Here is a 21784-nt window from a genome sequence, read left to right as displayed (position 1 = left end):
ACAGAATTGCTATATATTCCTCAGAGATGTGTCACTATCACTTGGACCACTAAAAGCCACCATTCTGCCATGTTTCCACAGCTTTTCAGGATGTAACACTACTGGAAGGTTGGCTGGAAGGATCATATTATCTTACTGGAAGGCATTTGATTCAGCCTCCAAAGACTGTCCTCACTCTGAAGGGGCTTAGAATGAATGTGACAGTCACTGATGAGGTCATCAATGCACAGGAGGCATTCATATGCTGAGGTTACCATTTGCAGACCACCATTATGGCACTTGCAGAGCTATGTTGATGGATGTTTTCCAAGAACAGACAAGCAGCGAAAAATTCCCACCAACAAGGGATGCACCTGTTATCAAGAGGGCAAATTATGAATGGCTCCACGGTGAGCAAGCACATCCAAAAGTATCCTTCCCTAGTGGGCATGGATCGGTCTTGGACGATGGACTGATTACACCAGTTACGTGTGAAATATCATACACTCCTGAATTAGTCTTTCAGCTAATGAAATGCTCTTGTGCAAAGACCAGATGCTCACCATTCATCAAATGTTTGGCCAGCAGCCTATCTTGTATGATGTATGACTCTAGCATGGACGAGAATCAATGTGACATATCTAACAATGGTGCCCTAGGCAGAGATGACACCGATGATGACTTTGATGAATAAATGTTTTCAGTCTTATATGTCAAGGCTAATTTCCTTAGGATTACCAAAAACCTATGTTTTTTTAATGTAAGCAGTACATCTCTGTGTTAAAACATAATTTAAAATTTGATTTTGAAACATTTTCTCAAATACATAACAAATCCAGAACAATAATGTAGATATTTTGGTACCATTGTGTTCATGGGAGAGAGCTTTCGAAAGATAACCAATTCAACTGATTTCTGATTAAATTACCATATCAAAATTTCCACCAACCACAGGACTAGGAGTTGTGAGGGGAAGCGTCGCCCTTCCCCTCACACACACCATGCCACTGAGGGTGACACAATTGAAATTGATTCTGTAGATTTTTACAAATAAAATGAGAGCTCCCTTAATTTTCTATCATTCACTTGACACAGAATGAGATTTTACTACATTTTGAGCCCAGACTACAGGCTGATGGATTCCTCATTCCATGGTCAGGACTACTGATATACGCCTATTCCTCAATTTCATTGATCCCCAGAGTGCTATGCAAGATCAGACAGAATGCAGCAAAGCTGATCCTTATAGCCAGCATGGCAAAGGCAGTTTTGGTATCCAGACCACCTGATCCTGTTAACGTCCCAGCCCAAAACTTTACCACCTGAGCCTGTCAATCTCCCAGCCCAAAACTTTACTTTAGCTTCTATATCTAATATCACAAAACAGGGGAAATCCTGCATTTGGATCTGAGTTCTCTTCATCTGTCATTCATAGGTGGAGAGTAGCTCTGAAGAGCTATCAGTCAACAGTAGCACTGCCAACAACATATTTCAGCTACAGCCTAAACATTTATGAAAAATGTTTGGCCCTTTGTAAACATTTTCTGAAATATTTGTACACGTGAGTTTTTGTTAGAAAACAACATCTCTGTAACACTGGTCTACAATTTTTGAGAAGTCGTCTGCTTCAGAGATAAAATGTGCTATTTATTATGTATTTTGATGTGCTGAATTCAAATATGACAGTTAAAACAACTGATTGGCTACTGTTTCTAAGATATTTAAGTTTTTACATTTTATGTCTATGTATATTGTGTAGATAGTAGAGTTTTAATCATAAATTGTAAACCTAGGTCTTTTCATATGTTTATGGTTGCTTTACATGATAATATTTCACCTGTCCTGTTTATGTAACACTTTAAAAATCACTTTATTCATGAAATGGAGCATCTCTTGTCACTGTCCAACAATAGCCTGCAAGCACTGATGGGCTCCATTTGCCCTGGTAGCATTTCTCCATTGTTGCAATGTCCTGGTGAAATCGCTCGCCGTGCTTGTCGCTCACTGCTCCGCAGTTCGGTGGAAAAAAATCTAGAGGAGAGTGCAAAAAATGTATCTTTAGTGACATGTTGCAACCAAGGTTTTTGTATGCCTTGAGGAGGTTTTCCACCAACAACCTGTAGTTGTCTGCCTTGTTGTTTCCGAGAAAATTTATTGCCACTAACTGGAAGGCTTTCCATGCTTTCCAGGCTTTGCCACGCAGTGCATGGTCAAATGCATCATCTCAAAGAAGTTCACGAATCTGAGGACCAACAAAGACACCTTCCTTTATCTTAGCTTTACTTAACCTTGGAAATTTTCCACGGAGGTACTTGAAAGCTGCCTGTGTTTTGTCAATGGCCTCGACAAAGTTCTTCATCAGACCCAGCTGGATGTGTAAGGGTGGTAACAAAATCTTCCTTGATTCAACAAGTGGTGGATGCTGAACACTTTTCCTCCCAGGCCCCAATGACTGTCGGAGTGTCCAATCTTTCATGATGTAGTGGAACTCTCTTGCACGACTATCCCATTCGCAGAGAAAACAGCAGTACTTTGTGTATCCAGTCTGCAGACCAAGCAAGAGAGCAACAACCTTCAAATCGCCACAAAGCTGCCACTGATGTTGGTCATAGTTTATGCACCTCAAAAGTTGTTTCATGTTGTCATAGGTTTCCTTCATATGGACTGCATGAGCAACTGGAATTGATGGCAAAACATTGCCATTATGCAGTAAAACAGCTTTAAGACTCATCTTCGATGAATCAATGAACTGTCTTCACTCATCTGGATCGTGAACGATGTTGAGGGCTGCCATCACACCATTGATGTTGGTGCAGGCTACAAGATCACCTTCCATGAAGAAGAATGGGACAAGATCCTTTTGACGGTCACGGAACATGGAAACCCTAACATCACCTGCCAGGAGATTCCACTGCTGTAGTCTGGAGCCCAACAGCTCTGCCTTACTCTTGGGTAGTTCCAAATCCCTGACAAGGTCATTCAGTTCACCTTGTGTTATGAGGTGTGGTTCAGAGGAGGAGGATGGGAGAAAATGTGGGTCCTGTGACATTGATGGTTCAGGACCAGAAGTTTCATCCTCATGCTCTTCCTCTTCCTCGTCTGACTCAAGTAAGAATGATTCTGGTGCATCAGGAACCGGCAGTCCTTCTCCGTGGGGTACTGGGCGTATAGCTGATGGAATGTTTGGATAATGCACAGTCCACTTTTTCTTCTTTGGTACACCTTGTCCAACTGGAGGCACCATGCAGAAGTAACAATTGCTGGTATGATCTGTTGGCTCTCTCCAAATCATTGGCACCGCAAAAGGCATAGATTTCCTTTTCCTGTTCAACCACTGGCAAAGATTTCTTGCACAAGTGTTGCAGCATATGTGTGGGGCCTACCTCTTGTCCTGATCTCCAGTTTTGCAGCCAAAATAAAGGCGATAGGCTTTCTTAACCATAGTGGTTATACTGCGCTTTTGTGATGCAAAAGTCACTTCACCACAAACATAGCAGAAGTTATCTGCACTGTTCACACAAGTACGAGGCATCTCTGCTCACTTTGGCTAATCAGAAATGTGTCCCTTTGCAAAATCAAACACTGACAAATAAGAGAGCACGACACTGTATGATTTCTAGAGCTGATATAGGGCAATTTGTTCAGCAGAATGATGTAAGCTTTGTTATGATTGCATCATCTATGACTTCTAGGAATAACATGATGCAATTCATATCATGTATGACGCAATACCAGCTTCAGATTGCATCATTCATTGTTTTGCCTAAAAAGCAAGTACTGTCCAAACCCAGTCATAGATTTATTCATAGATCCAGTCAAAGAGGTATTTTAGTCATTTCTGGTTTAAATTGAGATCCCCTCCCTTTATAACTCACTTATCCAGAAGCATTTTGGCTGTAGAGCAGTGTAATGAGAAAGTATAACACACACTCATATAAATACATATTTTAAAGAGAATTTTCTCCAGAAAAGTTCATGCAGACATCTTGAAAGCAGTTTTGAATTTGAAGGCAACCAGTCTGGGAACAAACACAATAGCATTGGCTCAGGTGAACCATCATACAGAACAAGTAGCAAATTATGCATAGCAAATACTCATAGGAAAAGATGTGGTGAGGAGCTCCTGAGCAATCAGAGTGGAATGTATATAAACCATTTGTCAAATCATTTAAAATAAACACATTAGCAAATTCTGAATTTATTTGCAGGTTATTTGCAAATAGGAAAAGGGGCTAAACTAATCTCTTATTTCACATTCAAATAAGCTGGCTGACACAGAGGGAAAAAATTCCAATAAAAATTCCTGCTATTTTCATTGAAATTTAAATATACAATATTTAATCAAATTCTAGCAAATATTTCACCCAGCTGAGTCTGCATCTAACCTTTCCCAGAAAACAGGTGAATGGCTGATGCAAATATGCTGCAAGACTATGTGCCTTTACTTCCATTGCTTTCTTATTTTAGCTTTTCTTGTTTAGATTCAGATTTTAAATTTTCTCTTTTTCATATAAATATTATCTCCTGAAGCTTCAACTTTCCAGGAAATGCACACAGAGAACTCCCACTGGAGTGAATGTGAGATTGGGGTCTCTTTAAAGTGACACTGCATTCTTTAAAGTGACACTTCCAAATGGTTTAGGCAAAACTCTAGATTATGATTAAAGAAAGTGCTTGAGGTGATGAGGCAGGGAGATGTAAAAGAAGTGACATGAACAAATGTTTTTCTTCTTTTCCTTTTTTAAAATTAATATTAAAATATTCCTTTTCAGTTTTTGGGTTGAAAACCGTTCCCCTTCACTGAGGGAAACTCCAACATGTGACAACCTAGTGCTATGGTATGAAAAACAGAACGTGAAAGTTGCTACAGGATGCAAACTTTATTCATCAGACCACTTGAATGTCAATGTTCAAGCTCAGTGAAATGCACATTGTAAAAAAATATAGCTTGAATGGTGAAAGGGCAAACACATTTGAAAGTGACATTCCTATGTCAGTCACTCTAGCATATTTATTACCAACCACACAATCTTTTTGGACAACTCTCTTCCATGTCACTACACTACATCACTGAGAACTACTCAGAAACGCCCGAGAAGATAGCATGTTCACACCCTTCAACCTATTCCTCAGGTTTTCACAGCTGGTATCAGATTCTTAAGTAAACCTCCCAGTTTCTCAGTGCCCTCTGTCCATCCTCTGATATTCCCTACACACATGGTTTTTCTTCTCTCATATTTCAAATGGCCAGGAAATTGCATGAGATTAATAGAGACTTGTCTGGTCCCAATCTCTCATAGGAATTTTTTCCATGCTTATCAAATTGTAAGAGTGTGAATAATGAGAGCAGGAAGAGGCCATTTTGTATTAGGATTATCAAAGTTTCACTTTGCCACCTCTAAAATGCAGCTCCCAGTTTGAGGGAATACATCAGTCAGTTACTGCCCACGAAAAATACTGAATTCTTCTGAAAAAGTCTAGTTACCCCAAACCTACTCAGTATGGGGGAGAGGGGGAAGAACTATTTCCATTCATTCTATCAGATCTTTAATTTAAAAAAAGGGCCGTGCTGAGCGTAGAATTCAGTTGAGCTCTTTTACAATATCACCCGGATCATAAGGAGCAGCCATGCCTGTGGAGAATCCCACCTCGCATTTCTTAAAAGAGAGGAAAGCTTTGTGACTATCTCCCTCTGAGATTCTTCCACATCCTTTCACTCACAGGCAGGAGGGGCGGGTTCATCCATTGACTTCCTCATGGAATTGGCGGTTGTTCCATCTCCAGCCTCAGCAGAATCTATGGTTTTCCCACTGATCAAAAAGGTCTCTCCAGACACAGAGATCTGCAGCATCTCTCAGCTCTGGTCCCATTAGATTCTCTGCCCCCATCCTATCAATGCCAAGTAGTATTTTCAGAACTACTATCCACCTACACAAAACTTGGTAGAGTGGTGGATCCTTGCTAGATCTGATACCACCAGCAGGTTTATTACTATAATTTTGAATGTTGGATTTAGGTAATTTTTAGGCATTGCTCATGTTAATTCTGAAAGTTTAATACATTCTGTACACCAAACTGGTTGTTGGTGGCAAGGAGCACACAAGCCTGATTTGGAGGGTGTGGAGGGGTGGCACCAGTTGGTCAGAAAACTGAGGGAGAGAATTTCTGACTTGAATATACACAAGCCTGATTAATATGGCTTGATTTGTTTGGGTGGGGTTGGGGGTGGGTGTTTGTGAATTTTAGTTGATATTATGGAGTTGTTGCCATGAAATTTCCTAATCATAGGAAACCTCTTTCTATGTGTATCCATCCTGTTGAATAGGACCTACAGCAGGTACTCACTAGGCCGAGGACAATGGGGGACACTTAACTTCAAAACTACGTTCTGATGACAGCATCGTTACGCTAAGTAGGGTCCCTGAGTTGGGAAACCAGTTTGGCCAAGTTGGTGTTAAGGAGAATGGGGGAAAGTTACTGAAGGTTGACAAAGAGACAGATGACAAAAACAAAAGGTTCTAAAAGAAATCACTAGGGGAAGACCCACAGGACATTTCGGCAAGAGGAAGGAAGGAGATGATCTGAGCTGGGGGAGAAGGCTCTGTTTTTGTGCATATAAGTGATGCATTGCAACAGAAGGATGTTGGATGAGCCCAAGTGACCCTAATCCAGGCCCATAGAATGGCCTGGTGTGTTGAGGAAACTGAGATAGGGAATTGCATATAGGGTTTACAATTTTTGTTCCAATCTGTGTATTTTCTGTGTGATTAAGTAAATAACAACAGTGTGTTAGAACCCTGTGCGAAGTGTCTGGGTGTTACAATCTACACTTACTATAGGGCCCCTGGAAGAGGTAAACACTTATGGGTGTACTTCTGGGAGAGGACATGTTAAAGCACATTCTGAGCTTCAAAGACTTCCCAGTTCACATCTTGGACAAGCCCCCACTTATAACGCTGACAGATCCCAGTTGTCAGCTAGGGTGACCAGACAGCAAGTGTGAAAAATTGGGAGAGTGGGTGGGGGGTAATAGGCGCCTATATAAGACAAAGCCCCAAATATCAGGACTGTCCCTATAAAATTGGGACAGCTGGTCACCTAATCCTAGCTGCCCAAAAATGACTCTTTACAAGGTTGGCTGAGGCAACTGCAGGCAGCCTGGAACAGCCCTGGAAAATACTACTTGGCACTGAAAAGATGGGGGCAGGGAATCTAATGGGACCAGAGCTGAGACAAATGCTGCAGATCTCTGTGTCTGGAGAAACCTTTTTGGTCAGTGCAGAAACCACAGAATCTGCTGAGTTTGGAGATGGAATGACAGCCACTTCCATGAGGAAGTCAACAGACAAACCCGCTCCTCCTTCCTCCTGCCCATGAATGAAAGGCTGTGGGAGAATCTCAGAGGGAGATATTTACTAATTTTTCCTCTCTTTTAAGAAATGCGAGCTGGGATTTCCTACAGGCATGGCTGCTCCTTATTATATGGGTGATCTTGTCAAAGAGCTCAACTGAACACTGCGTTCAGCATTCCCCCTTTTTTATTAAAGGTGTGATGGAATGAAGGGGAATAGTTTCCCTCCAGAGCTGAATAGGTTTGGGGTTGTTAGACTTTTTCAGAAGAATTCCATATTTTTCCTGGGTAGTAACTGACTGTCGTATTCCACCAAATGGGGAGCTGCATTTTAGAGGTGACAAAAAGAAACTTTGATAATCCTAATACAAAATGGCCTCTTCCTGCTCTCATTATTCACATGTAATTTTGTTTGTGGTGTACGCCCAAGAATGAATTTAGCCTGGGCGGACACAGAGGTAATGGCATCAGGCAGTGGGGCCACAAATGTGATTAGAGTGCATGTGAGCACAGACATCAGGGACAGTGCTAGTAAATGTATTGTGGGTAGGTGCTGGATACATACAAACCTGATTTGATTTTGGTGGGGGAGAGGGTATGTGAATGCACATAAACCTGATCGATGGGGTATGGGTAGGCTAATTACAAACTAACAATTGGTGTGTGTGAAGGAGTGCATGCAATCTTGCTTACTGGGGGAAAGGGCACCAATCTAGCCTCTTCCAACACAACCGTCTACAACACCAAACATCCAACTTGACAATTTTTGGGGGGGAAAAGTAACCTGGTAAAAAGTAGAATAGTAAAAGTTGTCAGAGTTCAAGTGTGGTGTGTGGTCTGTTTGAATGGAAAGGCTAATGATCATTCTGTAACGATTATTTTTAATATGGAATTTCTGCGAACTGGGACACAGATTCATCAATGTATTTAAGCATGTTCCTAACTGGAAGCATCAACATCAGTGGGATGGCTCACATATTTTGTTAGTTACATGCATAAGTACTCTCTGGAATTGGGGTTTTAAGGCTGAACAATTACTGGGGGGGGAGGGTTATTCTCCTTTTCAGTTCAATAGCTATTTAATTCAAATCATTACTACTATAGGTTGCCATTTTATATAAAATAATTTATGTATTTATAAGTAACAAACATCTATGATTAATACATAAATAGGAACAATAAATAAATAATAGATTGACATAAATATCCTGTTACAAATATTATGAAATGATCTGAAAATATTTTCACAATGCACATATAAAGAATAAATAGTAACAACAGCTTTTAAAATTTGACTGCATCTCATTTTAAATCATGTATAAAATATTACTTGATTTAGGTTAGTACGTCTAAAATGTTGGTATTTAAATTTCTAAACTTCTTTATGAGTTTGTCCTATGTTTGAAAGCCCCATAATTCCACATGGATTCTCCTGCTAGCACTGAGGCTGAACTGCTTGTCTCTTATGAAATAATTGGTATCTCTTCACGTTCATCCTGGGAAACTGTAGGTCCTTTCTTCCGGTCGGAGAGTCCCATTTTCCATCACTGCAACCAAACATGTTTCCGGACTCCCAACTTGCTGATGAGTCTATATTGGAATCTCTGAATGGAACTCCCACCTCAGGTAGTTTCGGAGAGACTTTTGCAAAAGCAGCAGGAAATATATTGGAAGACTTCCTGGATTGCCACCTTGGTATTCCCCTTCAGGGACACTCGAGGCTTGAAAACCTTTTGGGGCCACCTGAAACGTGTCTCTTGATTCTGACATTAGAGGAAAATTATGCACTTTTTTTTTTGTTTGTTTGAAAGTTTTTCCAGTTCACATTTGTTATGCTGTTACACTGTGGTTAAGCTGCATGTTACAGTTCACAGATGAGATTTGATCAGAGAAGAGTTGAACCACAGAAATATATAGCAAACACATAATGTCAACAATGTTTGTCTAACCCTTTCTTAATTTTCTTGTAACTTTTTTTCATCAATATCCCTCATTTTGAAATTTAAACTTTGAGTAAATCACCAGAGTATTATCACATGAATTGTAATATGGGCAGTTGGAATTTCATTCTGGAGTGAGCGTATTGCATAATACAAGGTCAAGCATCATGGAGTCTTAGACGTCACTGTGGGAAGGATCAGTAGAGAGGAGGAAATCCGCTGAACGGTACAGTTTCATCCAACTGTTTTAACCTCTGTAGTCGCTGCCTCCTCAGCTGGAATGAAATAAGATTTGGTTGAAACACAAAGGGAAAAATACATTTTCCATTGTATTAATGTCAATCAATTAAATGAAAATATCTTTTCTGCACCTCATAATCTCACAAGTTTACGCTATCTTCATATTTTTTATAAATGTCTCTAGGAAACTTCTCAAGCTGTGGTATATGATGAGGACAGATTAATAAATAGCAACCCTGGTCATAATAGAAACACACTACATATATAGAAGTCAGAGTACTTTGGGGGTTGTGGGAGAAAAATGAGTCCTCACTCTTAAGTTGGTTGCAACCTGTCAGAAGCAGTTTATTCTCAAGCAATATTGCAAGGGGAAGAATGCACAATGGCAGGTCTCCCAAAAGATAAACAATTAGGGCAAGCATTATACCTTTTGTTACATACAGTAATGATCAACAACTGCATTTTGTTTATACATATTCCTTCCTGATATCTTACTTTCCTCAGCAATTTCTGCTCCAGTCTGTGTTCCGTTCTTATCTAACACAAGGTCTCTTACAGCATCTCTTACAGTTCTTTTCCACTCTCCCAGGCCCTGCTTGGAAGTCTAGCGTTATTAGCTGTTAGAGTTAGCCTGACTCTTCTTCTTCCTGGAAGACTAAGATGTCCGCTCTTTTCCCAACTTCCACACTCCCCCCTTTTGTGCTTCTAGCACAACTATCAATCTTAAACTTCCATTTTCATCAAACCTTGTATTTCTGACTCTAGCTCACATGGTACAACCTTCTGGGGTTTAACTGAATACAACAACAAAGCATAGTTAGTATGAACATGGAAGGTGCTATTATTAATACATCCTTTACAACAACAATAACCTAACCCTAAACTAAACAACAGTAAAAGCATTAACATTCCCATTGTAATAATATAATGGGGTTGCTGTACAACCTTAGTCACAGAACACAATATATCATACTTAATACATAAAGTAGACACTCTATAGATTGTAAGAAAAGTATACTTTTCAATTTGATATATATATTTTGGAGCATATGAATTTGCCCTAGTAATTCAGAGATTTTTCTGAACCTCTGGTAGGAGTAAAAGCAAATTTTGGAATCGATCAGGTGCTAAGACAGTCCAACTGAAGGGTATCTGGAACCTAAGGGATGATTGTAGAATTCTATCTGCAGGCCAATAAATGACATTATTGCCTGCAGCAGTAGTGAGATTAAAATGTATGTCTTGCAAAGTGGCGGCCTTAACATACACAAAGCTATCATTAGCTTGGAAAAGCAGGTGTCCTGTCAGGATAGTTCCTTGTCCCATACCCTCCCAACAAACATTGTCATGAACAGTGACAACTTCTCCGGGCTTCAGTTTATGTACACACTGAAGTTGTGGGGGTTCTAACGGCCAGCGTGTCCATTGATTCCCTATCCTTATCCAAATGTCGGGTATTATTCCAGGAGCACTGACTATAAATTGATTAGGCATACCAGATAGTTTAATTTCCGAAATGTCTCAGTGAATTATCCAATCCCACATGCATCTGTCCCATGGACCCAGCAGGATTCGGTATGTGGAAGTCCACACCCCTCCAACCGGCCCGTATGCTTGGAAGGAGCACTGCAAACATCTGCACTTCCACCCAGAAAATCTCTCAAGTATGTCTCCATGGCCACAAATCAGATGGCATTCCTGAAGCACTGTAAGGGCAGTAGGCCACGCCTAATGCTCAAGATCACTCCGAATGGCCATAAGCTGGTCATTCAGAAAATCCCTTTTTTCTAAACATGCCAGATCCCACTGCAATTCCTTTCCTGCCCTAGTGATATTCAATATCATCTCTGTCAACAGCTTCTGGGTCATTGAACTAAGGGCAGAAATAACATGTAATTTACCAACCTCAGCCTGTACTTGGATTACTGTGCTCCAGTAATAAGACCAGTGGCCTTTTCCAATTGCTCTAATTTTTCATCATATGGTTGGCCTTTGTAAATGTTTCAAATTGCTGCTGCACTATTGGCACCATCCCATAGGGATCACTGAGGTGTAAGGCCTTGGCCATTGGGTTTCATTAAAGTATATGGTATTGTTTGTATTAGAATGTGTTACGGGGGTAGGAGTGGTAGTGAGGATAATGGCGGGGGCAGTGGTCGTGGCAGCAAGGCGCTTTTGGTATTTGTCATCTGAAAGCCAATTAGGGAGGGCTATCCATGCTGAAGGTACTTGTCTGAAAGCACAGAGCCCAGTCCCCAGAATAAACCCAAACCATCACTCAATACCACAGTTCCAGGTGCAGTTCCCACAAGTTTCTCCCTGCCAGGTTACGATACTCCATCTTTTTCACCAGGGCCAATTCTTAATGTCTTTGTAGTCAAGAAACCCTGGACTTTGGCAATTTCAGTGGAACGAACATACCTTCTTCTTCTTCTTTCCTGGAACAGTCGTGGTTCAGCATCATACAGGGGAGAGGTTACCAGCACGTCACCCGGTAATAACTGGGTTCCTCCAGCAGATGGTGAATGTATGGTGGTTCTGTTAGTGGACAAGGGAAAGGTTACCAGCACTTCAACTTGTCCTTTTCTCTTGCTGTTCAGAAGGAGGAAAAAGTATCAAAAGGAGGGACAGGCTGATCAGCAGACGGAGGGTCATCTCGAGGTGGAAGGGCCTTCTTGCAGTGAGAAGCATGGGTCCAGGCAGTCAGTCCTTGACATTTCACAGCGATGTTGGTAGTTAACAGGACTTGGTAAGGGCTTTCCAGTACAGAGTCAGAGCAGTCTTTCGTTGATGGACCTTTATGTAGACCCAGTCTCCTGGTTCTAGTGAGTGGCAGGGTTGCTCAGGATCCTTGGGTAGTGCTTCTTTCATTTGTGTATAAAAAGACCTGACACATTTCACTAGTGCCTGGTAGTAATTAAGCATTGTGTCATCCATTAAATAAATGTTCATCTGGGAAAGGGCCAGAGGAGGCACTGCTGGAAGTTGCATCGGGCGCCCTGTCAGGATCTCATGTGGGCTAAGTCCAGTCTTTCGGTTGGGAGTGGCCCTCATACTCATCAATGCTAATGGCAAGGCATTTTAAGTTTGTTTCTGCACAAATCTTGGCCAGTTCGTTTTTCAGAATCCCATTCTGACATTTCACTGCATTCTTTTACTTTCTGTCCAGTAAAATGAAGTCCCACCGTCACCGTTGATACTCACAGGTATGCCAAATTGTGGTACAAGATCCTTAAGCAACAATTTCACAACAATCTTGGCATCTGCCCTTCTGCAAGGGAAGGTTTCAACCCAGTTTGAAAATACATCAATTAAAACTAACACACACTCATAATTACAACATTTAGGCATTTGAATAAAATCAATCTGAATATTTATAAAAGGTCCCCAGGAAGGGTGTGCTGCTTTTCTAGTTTTAACTGCTTTTTCAATATTATGATGCTGGCAGTATTATTCCAATATTATATTGCTGACCCTCTTCCCTCAGTGAGTCTATGGGAAAGGCAGATCAGCACTGTATGTGGCCAACACTATTGCAAGCAGGTATGAGAGGCTGAGGGGAAGAGAAACAAGAGAATGGAGCAGAGAATGAATGAATTCATCACTACAACTAACAAACTCAATGCAAAGATAAGAGAACTCCAGCCCAAGGCCAGCTGCTACCAGCCAAGACAGAAGGGGGGGAGATCCAACCCCCCTCAACCAGCTGTGAGGAAAAAAAGAACTAAGTGAGACACAGGGCTGCAAAGAGAACAGCGAGAACAGTGAAGGCCAAGGCAGAAAAAACAGTCTCCGGAGCCGGGATGTTTTGGAAAAGGAAAACAACAGATCTAAAACTACAAAGATGGAAAAACACCAGCTACCAGGCAAATTAAAATTAGGTGCATACCAATCTCGTTAACTGCAGCAATCATCCCCCCTTTGCTCGAAATAGGGCACTCCAAGAACATTTCTCAGCTTGGTGCAGCTTCTGTCACATATATTAAAACCTTAGTATTTCCTGATAGTATTTAAACCACTTTGTATTCCAAGTTGGATAAAACAAGTATTTGCATTAACTCTAACCCTTCTATTTGGTTTTGAACTATACTGCCCTATAGAAAATTAAACACAACAATTCTAGCCACAAGATAAACACCACAAGGACATAGACACAGAACACAATTTCTTTTGTGCTTGTAAATGCATGGTATGTTGGATTGCTCTTTAGCTGGCATTAGCTTTCTCTAATTTTCTAAAAGACAATACATATTCCTACCCCTTCTGGGGCGATCAGTCATTGTTTAAAATATTTCTTTCTTATACAAATACCCTTGCTGATTGCAGGCAAGACAGAAGAATTACCCCCATATTTCACTTTTACTTAAAAGGAACACAATTAACTTTTACCAGAGTTCTGATTACCTGTTACTTTTAACTCCTATTTTCAAAAACACACAGTAATTCAAAAAGGAAAACACCAACTATTGTAGCCCCTTGGAGCCTAATAGGATTTTAATTAAGTAGCATTGCATATTTCCATTTTTCTCACCCCTTTTACAATATACACTACACCTATTCTTTTCCTTGACATTCCTTCTTACAATTTGGGTGATTAAATTCCAATAGACACCCCGTATGTTTTCTCTAATCCGACTAAAATGTTCACAGCCAAATGATTTTAATTAAATAGTCTCTTTGCCTGGATTTATTTACAGACATTTCTTTGGAAAAGGGCCCATTTTTCCTTCAGAATGGCTGCAAAGAAACCAAGAATTCTTTCATAACACCTTTTCTTTAACATTTGTACAAAGTTTCACTGCTTAATTCCCTCCAGTAACTACAGAGTTAACTTCTCACTTTCTTTCCTTAAATCACTTGCTTATTTTCCCAAAATAACACCTCAGTCAACTCAGATTTTACTATTACAATTATTATTTTAGGGATCTGAATTTCCCATTTTGCATTTACTACATCCTTTACTTCTGCCACTATGCTTTCAAGGTTTCCAACCCGTTTCCCAATTTTTTCTTTCTGCTCCCTGCCTGCTTGTCTGGACCCATCCTTTTTTCCTCTCTGCATCATTCATTCCATGGGCACAGGCTTTGTTTCACTGCCAATTTAGCAAGGAGAGTGGGCTTCTCAACTAATCCCCACCCCTCTGGTCCTTTTCCTTAACAATATCAGTCACAAGGGTCACCCTAATCATTCCCCGTGAGGCTTACCACCTGGACAGAATGCATTGCCAATTGGCATTTTAACTGTTCAATTTTTCTCTAGCTGTTAGGTACACATCTCTTCCCTTTCCCCCCCAACTCCTCTTATTGCCCGGTCCTGCTATGACCGGGGGTAGACCCACCTGCAACCCTTTTTTTCTTTTTCTTTTTCTACTCACGAACAGGCTGGCCAGGATAGGAAAGACCGAGAGAGAGAGAGATGGGCGGGAGGTTATCCTGTGCACAGGTTGAATAGAGGTACACTGCAAAAATCTCCAAATTGCTTCCAATCTTGGGTTTTTCTCCACCCTGGGGTTTCTTGGGGTGTCCCTTTCAGAGATCTTTGCTCAGTATTCCAGTCCAGGCCGGCTGCCTGTGGCTTCTTCAGCGTCCCCAAACCACACCAGCTCCAGGGTCGCACTGGGCGGCAAACCTTTGCAAATGTAATCTCAGTCCTGTAACTTGTGTTGCCTTTGGTTTGCCTCTGTCTATATTTTTTTCAGCCAGCTGGGGCTGAAAGCAATTTTTGTTTTGTTTTGTTTTATTTTTTGTTTTTTTTTTCTCTGTACTTGGCATGGTCTATGTTAATTCTTGACCTTGAACGCAGAGCAGTTTTCTCTTTATATCTGGTCCAAGCTGAAGTTTCAAATTAATCTGTTCCTTTCCCCAATAGACAAATTGCTCCCACTGTGTATCAGAGGCTTTTGGTAATGCAAGGGTTCCTCTGAGGTATGTGAGTTTAGCTAAATCAAAGGTACCTTCTAGTGGGAATTGTTTAGATGGGTTATCACGCGTGTAACAGTTCCAATCTCTAAATACCTGCAGGTCCTTGGCCCATAGTGCACATATATATAATACGCAGGGGTGCCCTTTGGCGTTGAGGGGGAATTCTTAGACTGTCCCCCACCCATTTTCCAATCACACACACCAAGTGAGGGGCCCTGTCTGCTAGTGGCTCATAAACTAGGGAATCTCGGGGAGGGGGGCACCCTTTCCACTAGGTTAGTGGCTTATAAGCTAGAAAGGATTTCCCCTCACACTCCGGGAAATGCCCTGTCCACTCAGCAGCTCATGAGCTAAAAAATTTTTCACTCTCTCACTTCCCAGGAAAGGGTCCACTGGGGTCAGTGGCTCATAAATAAGGAAAAATTCCTATCCACTGGGTCACAAGATTCGGCTGACCCCCCAGCACAAACCATTGGTATCTTCCTTCTGTGAAACCACAGGAGACAGAATGCTCTGAGAAACCTTAACTCATTGTTTATTTCCAGGTCTTTATATACATACTGTAGCTGAAGAATAGTTGCAGTTGGAAGGTGTGAATATCATGTCCTGTTGATTGCTCCAAGTTGCTGACAATAGTGAAAAATTGAAACTAATTCATAAAACAGGATGAGCAATTAGTATAGTAACACATGCTAGAGAGGTACCCACATGGATGATTATGATTTACAATGTGGTCAGAAGGAGGTTATGCAGAGAAGTCCCATTACATATTTTTTACCAATTGTGTCCCTGGGATGAAAGAATTCAAATAATTTAAAAAAAATCAAATTCAGTGTTCACCATTTTTGCTGGTTCCTTCTCTTTTAACATTTGCCTTCTACTCGGCTTGGGCAGGGAAATTCTTCTAGTTTGTTTAATTCTCTTCACTGGTTGTGGTCACGTTTCATTTTCTGGTTCTCAAGCCCTAGCACAGACTTTTGTGCTGGAGTTTCCATCATAGCAGGGAAATGTGTTTTAATTCAAGAAGAAAACACTGAAATTAAAAAAAGAAAAATCATATGAAGAAAATTTGAAAAAAAATTGTGCATATTAATTTGGTTAGAGTCTTCCAAGTCTTCCTGCACTTTTATAAGAAATATGAGATTTTAGCTTAAAATTTTTGAAAGACAATCTGCAAAGCAGAGAAAGCAGACTTACCAGAGGTGGAAGAAGCACACCTACTGATTTTTGGATCTGTTTTCGATTCTTAACCATGGAGGAAATTCATATCCCACCTGTCAAAAAACACAGAAAGCGAGATACATACATTTTTCCTGTGGTGGTTTCTTTTCACAATTTTTAGTGTCTTTTTTCTTCATGTTCATCCCTATATATTTATACAAGGCACCCAGTTTACTGTTCCACCGTTTTTATTTTGGGGAGAATTTTTCTCCATTCTACTAGACACTGTAATGTTTATTGTCCTGCTGTACAAGGAGATTTCGGCAAATCAGTAAAGTGCCTTAAACCACTATTGCTTATTGCTAAGAGCAGCCAAGTCAGCAGGCCATAAAGTAGGCATGCAACAGCCTTAGCTTGACCAAGGCAGGAGAGGAGGGGATTTGGGTGCCACAGAAAGGGTAGCTTGACCCTGTGTCCTTCCTGATAAGAATTGTGTTGAAGTTGCTGATACATGCATTTTAGAAGAGCAGGATGTGCCCTCAGGAATGTCTATTAGGACCTCAAGGCTGCAAACGCTGGGAAAAACCCACATCTGGTTAATCAATAATCAGGACTCTCCCTCTGGATGCATCTTGTGTTCCCCACCGGCAGACGGGTTGCCGCTTAGCTTTAAGTGAAAGCTAAGCTTAGCTTTAAGTGAAAGCACTCTTGTGCTGTCCTGGTTGTGCCAGCCATCTATCGGTCGGACGGCCGTGTCTCCCCTGATTGATTTATTTCCTGACACCACCTCGCACAGAGTAAAAGGTATCAAGAGCTTTGGGTTGAAAGAACTCTGGGTAACACTATCACCATCATAAAAACTGTTTCACAAAGCTAGAGATTTTCTAAAATGTCAAGCGCTGTTGGGCTGTCCAGTCCATAAATACCTTTTAGAAAATAACAGATCTTCAAACTAGGTCTAAATAATTATCTTCTATATTTCCCTTACTTCTACTGTTCATCTAACAATTATGGCACCACAATAAAATTCATGGCATATTTCCCACATCATTTCTCCTCTTTTTCCTCTCTCTTGGTCTGTGTCAAACCTGCCTGTACTTTTCCTTTTATGGACTGCTTCATCTCCCTGTTAGACCAAAACTGTGCTAGATAACCAGAAAGGGCCATCAAATAAACCCCTTTAATCCTAATTTCCCTTGAGGGGCTTTCCAACCTTGGGGAATGTTTTGGCTAAAAGACAAGCTCATCTTGGCCTATATTCGTCTGAACTTCTGACAACGTGGCAACCCTTCAGCACAACTCCTTTCACAAAAGAACAATTTCATATCTAGCGGGGTGACTGTTTTCAGTTACTTGACTCTGTATTCATGCTGGTGATGGTCAAATGCACAGATATTTACAGCATGTATGCAACTGACATTTGCAAAATAATAAAATGTTAAACTATCTTCTATGTTGAAATATTATGACTTTCAAAAAGATATACTAAATATACAAATCAGAATGCACCAATTCTCCCCATGTATAAATCTGTGTGGTGTAAATCTGCTCCTTGAACATCTGTCAGATACTTCTTTGTATAATGTATGAAAAAATGTAAGTGCACTGATATGACACACAGGATCACAACACAGATTGACGTACAAGCAGAAGGACATAAATAGACAAGGCAGAGATGCTGTAGTTGTTACCTAAACACAAAATCTTACACTAGGTGAAGAACCTCCACAGACTAAGGCAAAGATGATTCCAAGTCACAGGAACGATGTTTTTCATGCCCATACTCACAGAGTGAAACATACTGTTCAGTATAGATTTGTTTTCATTTCAGGTCAAGGAAAAACATCAAAGAAAGGGCTTAACCCTGAGAGGCACTAACCACTTCCTGTAAGGTCCTGATCACCCTGAACTCCCACTGAACTAGTGGGTGCTCAGCACTTCTCAGAATTGGGCCCAAAGACTGAACAAATAGAAATTTTCCATGACAGAGAAAACACAGTGACTGTAACGTGCTGCATCTTAAGGACAAGATGGCAGCTGCATTAGGCAGAGAGAAAATCTACTTTTAAAAATGTAGTATTTAGAAAACAGCCTTTAATTTACATTGCTACGTGTAGAAAGAATAGTTAGACGTAATAGGCAAGATTCTGCCACCCCTACTCACACTGAGTAATACCTTACTTTCCTAACACTGATTTCAGTGGGGGTTGCTTGTGGGGTATTGTACTAGTCAACATAAGGGTGGCAGAGTCCCACCAACATGAGAACAATGGGCAGATCCTCAGCTCATGGAATGAAGCATGGCACCATTGGCTGGCCCAATATCATTAGAAGAATCCAGATAAGCCAGAGTAGAAGTCAGTTACAGTGATTGGTGTAAGAGGGCCAGAGACAGAGCCTGACAATAAAATTCATATATATATGAAGAGAGAGAGAGAGAGATCAACACTCTCAGAGATCATCCAGAGAGAGCCCTGACTAAGCCAGCCCTGATTACAGAATGGGCCCCACCTGAGAGAAATGAGGTGATTTCAGGTTTAACTACTGAGTGGGCCCAGCTGAGGAAGGGCTGGAGGAAAGAAAATGCAGGGAGTCAGAAGGTGCCTGCAGGGTCTTGAGTAAGCAAGGAGGTACCTGGGATAACCAGAGTACAGATTGGGAGACCCAGAAGGGAAGTAAAGAGGTGAGGAAGGAAATAGCACTGGGAAAACTGCAATATGGGTAGAGGATTTGACTTAGCTGTGCAGTACAGGGCCCTGGGCTGTAACCCAGAATTGAGGTCGGGACTGGATTCTGGTACCAGCTCCAAGGAAGTGGTGTAGAAGAGTAGCTGAGCCCAGCAAGGGGGCTGCAGGCTGAATGTGACCTCACTGAAGAAGAGCTGTGGAGAGGGTGGAAGCTTTTTATTTCTGTTAGATAGTTTTCATCTTTAGTTTGGATGGCTGACCCTGGAAGGAATGGGCTAAAGACTGTGCCCTGGCTGGAGGGGTGAGTTATCTGAAAGAAAACACCACAGCCCTAGAGTGACTGTTGACAAGGGCTGCTACCCCACAAGGACACTGTGATGCCATGCCTGGCCATGAGGCAGTGCATAGTGGTGAGTAAACCCTGTTACAATGCTTTTTCTTGTATGACTTGAACTGCAGCATGTCTGAAACAACTATATTTTTGTAGTTTTCCTTGTCCGCTCTCTCTTTTCCTACATCTCATGGCAAGCACTGTATCTCAGCCCTAGTCTACATCCAGCTCCTACTTCCTTCCAAGGCTGTCTCACTGATGATAGCCCCTTTGGCAAACAGTAAATGACTGACTCTCTGTCCTTGGCCACTTTGATATTGCGTGAGTACATGTACCCCTATCTGCAGAAGGGATTCTTTCAGCAGCAAATTAACATGAAGTGATTTACTTTGTCCATATTGGATACAAGGTTAAGGGAGTGGGTAGAATCACTTCAGGTTGCACTTGTGTTTGAAATGTTTACTTCCATATTCCATAAGTCCTTTGGAAGAAATTTCATACAAAATGAAATCAAAGATTGCCTACTTGAAACTTCTTTTTTGGATGGGATAAGTATTGCTGGTAAGATTTGAATTTACTTAACTCCTGGCCTAGCCCAAATTTGGTTGTGTGGTGTCGTGTTTTTTTGTTTTTTTTTTATTCTACATAGATTGTGCTGCCTTGGAACAATAAATAAACTCCAAGCTAGAAAAGGCACATTCCATGCATTAAGGGCTGGCTTCCCCTCTCCTTTACTTTCATTGAGCAGTACTTTTTATTCCACGAGTCATCCCCCTGACTTCAGTGGGAAACTTTACAAATAAGATACTAAAAGTGTGTGCTGTAGCAGCATTGATCCCTTGTTGCCACATTTTCAAGAGCTCAGTTCCCATTTGGGTGCTTTAGTGAAGTGGCCAGACTTTCAAAAGTGCTCCATACCTGCCAGCTCCCACCATTCTAGCCTTTTGAAAATCTGATGCTAAATGTTTGTCAGTGCCCTAATTATGTTCTTCAAAGGCAGACGGAATGTGGGATCTTTTCAGGTAGAATAGTTCTGAGATGTAGCTCAGGATATAGAACAGACTTGATGCTGCAATTCAGCTAATTAAAATGATTGTAGTAATTTCCTGAACTACATTTCCCAGGATTATTTCAACCTAAGAGCAGAACTCTTCCTCTTTCCAGGTATAAATGCCAAGCCCTGGAAAGTCTTGATAGAGGGTCTTAAATGGCATAGTGTAGAGACCATCCAACCAGGTATGCATGTATGTCTAAATGACTCAGTTTCATTAGCCCCAATTTAGCTATTCCCTCCCAAAACTGTGTAATTTAAATTTTCCTGTAATTATATGCTTTCTTAAATACTCCTTTTTCACCAGCTCACTACCTGTCTGAGGTCATGACCTGCATGGTTCAGGATTGCTTGTGTGTTTGTCACTCTCAACATGCTGGACAGCAAAAAGAAGTAGGAGGGTGGGGTGAAGCAGAACATATCCATGCAGACATCAGTTCATTTGTATACATGCATGTGCCTATTCCCTACATGCACAGGAACCTGAGATCACCTGACTCATTTGCTCACTGGCATAGCAAGCATGATTCCCCAAACAAGAAAATAAACCCGAATAAAGTATCACATCCCCCCCCCCCAATCTAATTCACAAAATAGAAGTGCTAGGTAATTGTGCAGCTGGTGCCATGTCCAACTGCTGCAGAGTATGTATCTACCCTAGCCATAAGTAAAAACCACCATCCCCATAATACTTTATATAGGTGGCCAACACCATTATTCAAAAAACAACAACAAAAAAAGAATTGTTCATTGCTGTATAGAAAATGAGCCCTATGGGATGTATTGTGTATTTATGGAATGGGACATATTTTGAAGTTTGCCCCATTGGCCTCTATTGGGGCAGGCCTTCAAGGATGTTCCAGCATTTTATTTTGTAAAATATATGGGCTCTTCCTGATCTCCATCAGAGGGATGCTCCACAGATGAGGGATGTCGGCTCCAGAGGGAAGCGTAACTTGAGCAGTGAGTGTTGTGTTTTTTTCCCCTCCAAGCTCTGTCAGTCATATTTCTTGTGTGGATTGGTGATCTAGCTCCCCTTATTGGTGCTTTATAGATTAGGGCTAGGACCTTAAAGCAAATCCTGCACTGGAGAGAGACTGCAGTGCATTGAATGTGGCCTAAT

Source organism: Malaclemys terrapin, chromosome 6, assembly GCF_027887155.1.
Source record: "Malaclemys terrapin pileata isolate rMalTer1 chromosome 6, rMalTer1.hap1, whole genome shotgun sequence".
Lineage (NCBI taxonomy): Eukaryota > Metazoa > Chordata > Testudines > Emydidae > Malaclemys > Malaclemys terrapin.
The sequence above is the reverse complement of the archived record's forward strand: the minus strand, read 5'-3'. Positions refer to the sequence as shown.